This window comes from Mytilus californianus, unplaced genomic scaffold, assembly GCF_021869535.1.
Source record: "Mytilus californianus isolate M0D057914Y unplaced genomic scaffold, xbMytCali1.0.p SCAF_2, whole genome shotgun sequence".
Classification (NCBI taxonomy): Eukaryota; Metazoa; Mollusca; class Bivalvia; order Mytilida; family Mytilidae; genus Mytilus; species Mytilus californianus.
Window position 1 is genome coordinate 82,352,651 of NW_026262668.1, and position 9,484 is coordinate 82,362,134.

General features: G+C 31.6%; 1 long non-coding RNA gene across 1 annotated transcript; it reads left to right on the plus strand.

Annotated features, from left to right (window-relative positions):
• Positions 1-720: 720 nt before the first annotated feature.
• Positions 721-8,981, plus strand: LOC127728362 (uncharacterized). Its single transcript, XR_007994097.1, has 3 exons — positions 721-749; positions 2,329-2,434; positions 6,646-8,981. It is a non-coding gene; the product is annotated as an uncharacterized LOC127728362 (long non-coding RNA).
• Positions 8,982-9,484: the final 503 nt, after the last annotated feature.

Here is a 9,484-nt window from a genome sequence, read left to right on the forward strand (position 1 = left end):
GGTTTTGTCACGATTTCAGTTCTTACTGTGTTCGATTATTAATTTCAACCGAACACCCACGATAACAAGCAAGTCCGACTTGATTTATTTTCAATAGACTTTCTGCCGAGTAAAGTTTTAAAACTGCATGCATTTCAGTCTGAAGATGAAATTAAATCTCTCCAAAAAAAAGTTGAGAATATTACGCTGCATAAAAAACTTTGCAGTTTAACAGTGAAAAGAAGTTATTTGATAATATGAATTTACGGTAACATTTGATTTAGATATAATATACTTTCAACAAATATGATATTTCGAGAATAATGACCACCCTATGACAATAATGATAGAACCAAGAGGGTTATTTCCAGTGGGCAATAAACATGTTTCTTATCATCTGATTATAAGTACTATCATGGGGATGCTAATCTTAATGAAACAGTGTGTGTTATATCCTTCTGATTGACCCAAGACACAGTAATAACATGGAAGTATTATATTGAATACCTCTATGGTTATTCTTACGTCTTTAAAGTTGTAGAACTTCCGCGATACACTAATAATCGAGGATTATGCTGTGGCCAGTGGGGGATTATGTCATATCCATATAGGCGCGTGTTTTGTTATCACAACCAGTAAACGAGGTCATTCTGTTGCGTACTTTGGTCAAAGAAAGAGAAAGATGGAGTCCCCTAGAAATGAAAATAAGCTGAATGGAATTTCGTTTTCAAGGAGAAGAGTCCGAAGCTTACTTATGCCGGAGAGTTCTGGTAAGATATATACTTTTTAATCCATAGAAAATAAGAAGAGAAAAAAATTCATTGTTATTTAAAATATGATTTCTGAATATGAATATGAAAAACCGAGGTTTGCCCAAGTTCATTCAGAATACAAAAATGTTTGTCATATTTTTATGTTATGGTATATGTTAATGAATAAGAAATGGAGGTATACAGTTAATTCGGGATTGTTTTGTCTTAAGTAGCCAAACATTCCCATTTTTATTTAACATTTCTTTATTCTGCCTTGCTGGATCTATGTGATCACTTCGGATTTTGGGATGTTGCAGAATTCTAAGTTACACACATATCATAATACTCATCAAGTTGTCAATACTGGCAAATATTATTCGATTGAAATTTTCATAGTTCTATTGACGAGATTTACTTTTAGTAGAGACCAAGTTTCGAGTTAAAAAAGTGAGTATCGAGTAAAAAAAAGTGTGTAATAACTCGATACTCACTTTTTGATGGGGAAATTTATTTTAACTTTATTCCTTTGGCATGATTCATTTTATCAAGGATGTATATTAGTATTTTAGTTATATATCCTTGGTTATATTGACCATCAACATGAATAATGACTAACTTAGTTCTTAGGGATAGTAATATGAAACGGATAGGACCACTTGAATAGTAAACATCTCAAACAAAACAGTAGTCAGAATAGTTCGCAAGAAACACCCAATTTAATACTTGGGAACTATATTCCACGAACAAGGGGAATTAATTGTGGTCTGAAGCCTATTAGACACCAAAATGTTGGTATTTCTTATGAAACTTTACATTTACTTAGCATGATATCTTAGTAGCATAAGTGCCAAATTTTATTACTTTCTGAACGTTATTAAAACAGTTTGGAATGTTTTATATAAGTGCATATGTCTGCGGAGAATGCTATTAGCAAAGTTTTAAGACCTCAGTCAATAGATAAAAGAAGATTTGGTATGATTGCCAATGAGACAACTCTCCATCCAAATCACAATTTGTAAAAGTAAACCATTATCTAATTTAAACTAAATAAAAGTTATGGCTACTGGATGTTATAAAGGAAATTGGGCAACATTTATATGAAGAAATTATTTGTTAGGTTATTTATTTGCCTTGATCCAGTAGCCATAACTTTTATTTAGTTTAATTGTTAAAGCTTACTGCCACTTGTGTGCCAGTTTTGTGCAAACTTATATCCCTCTAGTGCTTATCAGAAGTGGTCAATATGATACGTGTACAGATATAATAAGCATTATTGTGGGTAAATTAATACTGAAAAGTTTCTTTATTTCCACTGCCTATCCTTATTGGTTATGTATACATGTACTTCAAAACAACTTAAAAGTAAATTTAGACTTGACACTTTTTAATTTTAAGATATTTTGCTCTTCATATTTTTATACGTGGTTGTACGTTATCTCCCAGGGTCAACTCGTTTTTGGAAAACTTATTGAAAATGCACCATAAGGTACTCTCATTCACTCTGATAATGACCTATATACCCTTATTTTTTTGTATGCACTGTTCTAACTAATTTTTAAGCACTGTTTAAAACTGTGTATAATTTGTATTAAAACAGATGAATCACCAAAGAAAAGAAAAACTCAAATTTCTAATAGTGGCCTGGGTGCAGTGTATTCGAATTATCAACAGTGCTCCTCAAATAAAGAAAATAAAAGAAAAAGGTGAGGTTATAAATTTGTCAAATTTCCTTTTTATAATATCAATTTATCACCGTTAACAGTCAGGGGAATTACTTAAATGAGTGATATCTTAAATCACTGGTTCAGTAACATTTGAATGTTATGTAACTTTAGATCTATACTAACGATCCAGGGACTAATCACGTTTGCTAAAATTATCAGAACCAACATCTGTGTTTAAAGAATGACCGGTCATGTCAGGTGATGACCTTGTACTGAATCTGGGATAATGACATGAAAATCACTTGTATAAATATATCATAATTCTATATTATTTTAAAGAATCATTTTACAGAGGTTTCTTTTTTTTCAATTTTACTCACAATAAGATATAATATAAACCTGTATGTTTAAAATTTTAGTAAAACTACAAAATACAAAATACAAAATTATTTTTTTATCAAGGCTTCAGACCCCAATTAAGTTGATAATTTTTGCTATTTATAAGTGATTATTTCAAAAATTCCCCTGACTGTTTAAACTTAGTAATACTATTAAAAAAAATCCCTGAAGATACAGTTTGAATATAGATATGTAAGACAAGTATCCAACAGAGACCAACTGAGGTTGATGTTAGAAACTTTATGTGTGTGTGAAGAACTTTCATATTCTTTTTAATAGATTTCTAGTTTTTATACGACCGCAAAAAAATTTTGTGGTCGTATATTGGTATGACGTTGGCGTCGTCGTCGACGTCGTCGTCATCGTCGTCATCCGAAGACACATTGGTTTTCGCACTCTAACTTTAGTTTAAGTGAATGGATCTCTATTAAATTTTACCATAAGGTTCAATACCACAAAAGGAAGGTGGGGATTGATTTTGGGGGTTATGGTACCAACAGTTAAGGAATTAGGGGCCAAAAAGGGGCCAAAAATAAGCATTTTTGTAACTTCCAGACATAACTTGTGTGTTAGTGTATGGATCTCTCTGACATTGTACCACAAGGTTCCATATCACAAAGGGAATGCTGGGATTGATTTTGGGGGTAATTGCCTCCAAATTTTAGAAATTAGGGGCCAAAAAGTGGCAAAAAACAAGCATTTTTCTAGTTTCATGACAATAACTTGTGTGTAAGTGTATTGATCTTTATGAAATTGTACTTCAAGGTTCCATATCAAAGGAAAAACTGGGATTGATTTTGGGGGTAATTGCCTCAAAATTTTAGGAATTAGGGGCCAAAAAAGGGGCAAAAAACAAGCATTTTTCTAGTTTCATGACAATAACTTGTGTGTAAGTGTATTGATCTTTATGAAATTGTACTTCAAGGTTCCATATCACAAAGGAAAAGCTGGAACTGAGTTTGGGGGTAATTACCCTAAACGTTTAGGAATAAGGGGCCAAAAAGGGGCCAAAAATAAGCATTTTTCTAGTTTCCAGATAATAACTTGTGTTCAAGTGTATGGATCTCTCTGAAATTGTACTGCAAGGTACCATACTACAAAGGGAAGGCTGGGATTGATTTTGGGGGTAATTGCCTCAAAATTTTAGGAATTAGGGGCCATAAAGGGGCAAAAAAACAAGCATTTTTCTAGTTTCAGGATAATAACTTGTGTGTAAGTGTATTGATCTTAATGAAATTGTACTACAAGGTTCCATATCACAAAGGGAAAGCTGGGTTTGAGTTTGGGGGTAATTGCGCTAAACGTTTAGGAATTTGGGGCCAAAAAGGGGCCAAAAAACAAGCATTTTTCTAGTTTCTAGACAATAACTTGTGTTCAAGTGTATGGATCTCTCTGAAATTGTACTGCAAGGTACCATACCACAAAGGGAAGGCTGGGATTGAGTTTGGGGGTGATGAATCATAAGGGGGTTCAAAAGATTTGGGGGGGGGGAATTTTTTTTTCCTTTTTTCTTTAAAATTTTCCATTCTAAATTGGTTATTTCTGATTTATATATAAAAGCAAATAATAATGATATGGTTTGAATAGGTAAATTAAAAAAAATTAAGTTCTTAGACCACCTTCATTCTGTGTCAGAAACCTATGCTGTGTCAAATATTTAATTACAATCCAAATTCAGTGCTGTATCAAGCTTGAATTTTGTGTCCATACTTGCCCCAACTGTTCAGGGTTCGACCTCTGCGGTCGTATCAAGCTGCGCCCCAGCGGAGCATTTTATTATATAACTATTTTGAAAAAAAATCAAGCGTGTAGTTCAGTAGTTGTCGTTGGTTCACAGCTGTCATATTTGTTTTTCGTAAATTGTTTTGTTATAAATTAGGCCGTTAGTTATGTCAATTGAATAGCTTTATATTTTCATGTCGGTCCTTTAATAGCCGACTATTACGGTACTATATAGCCATACAGTATGGGTTTTTCTCATTGTTGAAGGCCGTACAGTTACCTACAATTGCCTACATCCACTTCATTTGAACTTTGGTAGATAGTTGTCATATTTGCAATCATACCACATCTCCTTATTTTTTTAACAATCATAGACACACAAAAAGTAAATAAATGCATGTTATGTTCTTCTTGTATATTTTATGATGGTATGATACTAAATTCCTAATCTTGATTTTCATATAATTGAGGTCTGGAACAGGCATGTCAGTAACTGCTAGTAGTCCTTTGTTAATTGCTGTATCATTGTCCTTTTGTTTAGTTTCTTCTGTTACCTTTTCTAACATCGGACCTAGACTTCTTAAAAATTGAGTGTTTCTAAACTTTATCATCAAATATAAAGGGTTTCCAGCATTTAAATTAGATTTAAAAATACCTTTCCAGAGCTTCTGGTAAAGCGATCCTTATCGATATACCAGTTTGTGGTAAATCATTTCAAGTAGTACAGTTAGAAATTTATTGTGATCCAACAATTAATATACCACTTACATTGACTATATTTTTCCCCGGTGCAACGCGTTGCGGGGGACATAGAAATATTGGCGTCCGTCCTTCCGTCCCATCTACTAAGCGCTGTCACGTGTACAATTCTTGCCAGATTTTTATGAGACTTATGTCATAGTTTTAAATTAGCAATTTCGTGAACGAATTTAAAAAGCCGTGCCTTTCATTTATTTTTAAAGAGCTAGTTATGCCCCTTAGAAATATTAATTATGGTGAAAATTGCCAAATGAATGCTCGAATGTGAACAGTTCTTGCCAGAGTTTTGAAAAAATTATACTATAGGTAAATATTAGCAATGTTTTGGACGAGTTCGAAAATCAGTGCCAATCAATTGCCCTTGGAAATATTAATCATATGGAAAATTGCATTGTTTGCGCTCTCATTCTTGGCATAATTTTATGAAACTTATATCAAAGGTTTATACCAGCAATATGTTTAAGATATCAAGTATGAATATTACATGAATTAGGTCAATATTCTTTAAAAAATAAACGTCTTTTGAAATAGCACATGTGACCTCTTGAAAGAAATAGGATCAAGAAGTCCTATATTTGGTCCTTATGTCAAATTTTTCAATATTCAATCCAAGACTTATATTCATATCTTAAAAAGGCAAATTTGAAAAGACTACATATTTTTTTTCTCGAAAAATTTTAGTTTAAAAAAATGAATATTTAATACATGCATTGTAGCCAGATTGCTTGTATTTATGCATTTATAGGCCTTTTTATCTGAATAATATTGGTCACATACTAAGAGTAATAAAAATGTATCAAATTATATATATGGTTCAAATTCACACTATTACAAAACATATGGTTGTCCATTCATGCTGCCAATACCTTTGTAAACACCCTGTTGAAATTAGTCAAAAATTGTTTATTCAAAATTAAGGTTTTTCTTCATAAGAGTGTATAACTTTGATGGATTGTGATGACACTGACCGAAAAATAGTAGTTTTTAATTTGGCATTTTCTCAATTTAAAAGGAAAATTAAGAATTTAAGTAATATATTCTGCCAAAATATAAGTCCCTTATCTTGTACCATGTCCTTTGTCTGATGCTATTCAACAAATCCGGCTAACTGTTGAACATATAGCAATAATTAAAATCATTAACTGTTTCTGGTATTTGATGTAATTAAACTATTAAATTTTAAAATTAAAAAAAAATATGCTTTTATGAAATAAGGTGTTTTTACAAGTAACGTAACTAAAAAAAATGAAGCAACATGTACCGTTACTCTGAATAGAAATGCATTTACAAAGAATGGTATTATCCTCACTATCTAAATCATCTTTTTTTCCCGGAAATAGATCATTAGAATAATTTGTTTTCTTTTTTAGATTTTACTTTCTATGAGTACACACAGTATCTTCAAGCAGAACAATGGATATTGATCAGACCAGACAGTCTGGAGAATTTACCATGGATAGAAGTAACAAAAGTGACAGCAACACATTCGATTGGTTTAATGGATATTTTGGGCAGGAGTAGCAGACTGGTACATTGATTCCAAAATCTTGAACAAATAACAACTGAACACATTCTTGTCTCTTTTAAGTGGGATAATGTTAATCTTTAAAAAATGCCAGCACAATTGAAATTAATATGGGATAGTTGAAAGAAGAAATTTCAAAATGATACATATTATCACAATGTTGTATTTAGACAACCTCTATTTTTGTGAAACAGTTTTTTTTAAAAACTTTAAATACTGTGATGATCTACAAAACATTATTAAAAGATGAACATGCAGGTCTCAAGTGTGATCCAGTTTTTAACCGCTTTTCGCTTGAAAAAAAAATCAAGCTTTTTTAAATTTATGAAGTGACAACAATTGTTTCTACTGGATTTACATTGAATAAATAATATTATCCAGACATTAAAATATTTTCATTTTTTCGCAATGTTTTTATCAAATTTTTTTAACCTTTCTAAGTCAGACTTCTTGATGCTTCTAGTTGTTACACACTACATTTAAAACATTGTCACATTTCATATGATATATTCTGGCTTTCATTGTATTTTGTGTTTTTTGTTTTTTGGTGAAATTGCAAATTGTGTTCTTACCAATGAAACTTAACAGTTAATTGTGCTTGATTTTTTTTTCTTAAACAATGAAAAACCCTTTTAATTAAAAATTAATATGTTAAGGGAAAGTTTGGAACTATTTGATTTGATTACCATTGAGACAGCTTTCCACGAAAGTTCAAATGATGTAACCGTAGGCATACGACATTTCAAGGACATGAGAAAAAGCCATACTGTATAGTCATCTATAAAAGACCCCGATAATAAACACCAATTCAATTGAGAAGAATAACGGCCTAATTTATTACAATTTACGAAAAACAATATGACAGACATGAACCAACAACAACCACTGAACAACAGGCTCCTGACTTGGGACAGTCACATAACGGAGGTGGCAGGGTGAAACATGTTTGTGATCGCTCAACCCTCTCCCAGCCTGGGACAGTGGTGTAACAGCACAACATAAGAATAAGCATTTATTTAGTACAGTATTATTTTAAAACAACAGCTTTCAAAAATTCACTTAATTTTGATGGCAAGTATTAGTAACCAATCAATATATAAAGAGATATGAATCACCTGTGTGCAATTTTGATAGATATATATTATGCAAATGTTGAAATTTAAATTACAATACTTAAATGACTACTTACCCATTTTTCATCAGTATTCTGATATATTAAAGTATAGAAATTGACCCTATGTAAAAGTTTCAAAGTCAATGAATCATGACTGGGGGAGGGAAAATGATCATTTTGGAGATGAGATGTGCAAAATCTAGTACAACTGCACATCTAATGTAATAACCGTTAATGTTCAGCCTTAAACTGACCAAATCACAAACATAAACCTGTAAACTAACTATGCATTTTCGAAATCAATAGACAGTGATTGGGGAGGGATAATCGCCATGGAAATAATTTCCAGTGTCTTTTTATAAATGGTTACTAGAGTGACATCCCTTAATTATTCCCCTTCTGACTGAACTAAATAGCAATACACATTGCTATGAGTTGATGCTCTATTGAATATAAATGTGTAAACCTAATTTTGTGATTGAATTCAGTCATAATATTTTTTTTACTGCTGCAGAACTGGTCTTTTCAACAAATATTTCCTGAATTTGTATTGACTGAATTCAGTCATCTGTATTATAGATGTGTATACTATGTAAAATCACACTTGGTGTAATTTAAGTCTTAGAAAACACTCTAATTTAGTACAATTTCTTGTAGCTTCTATCAAATGCTGTGTGACTGAATTCAGTCACCATTTTGTGAAAATAATGAACAGGATAAAGAGTTAATTTCATTTAGCTGTTATCCTGTTATATGTTGCTTGTATTAATCTATAATCCGAATTCTGTTTCATCTGAATTAACAGGAATAGGTATTAGTTAAGAAGCAACAAGTACAAATGTATTTGATAGATATTTTACGAATAAAATGGTAATGTTACTTTCTATTGTACTTATTGAATTATGTTATATGAAGATGCAATCAGGTGACTGAATTCAGTCACTCAAAAAATTATCACCGTACAATGCTATTTTATTTTTTGTAAGTTGATCATATTAATGGGGTCATTAATATGAATATATTCTGTGTTGACGTTTTCATCCATTTTAAATAAAATGCGCATTGCATTCAATGTTGAATGTTAAATGGTATTCTATAATGAATAATATATCTACTAAGTTCAACCCTTGAATTTTGACAAATCAGAAAATTGACAAGTTGAACCAGACGGTGTTAATAATCGAATTATCCTGCGACTGATATGATTATATAATATATGGTAAACTATGCTTGCCAATGAGAGAACTTTTCAATAAACATGGCGTTGAATGTTGAGTCTTAGCAAAGCGAGCTAAATGACATCAAATTGACCAGTGTTGTACAAGATATAAATCAATGGCAATATTTTTATACAAAAAAAAAAACGAAAAAACAGACACGATAATAAGCAAACAAAAAAACAGGCTCCGGATTTGGACAGGTATATTAAGTATGAGACTGTCGTACAAGTGAGAGGTTTAGCGCTATAAAACCAGGTTCTATCCACCATTTTCTACATTTGAAAATGCCTGTACCAAGTCAGGAATATGACAGTTGTTGTCCAATCGTTTGATGTGTTTTGTCATTTGAT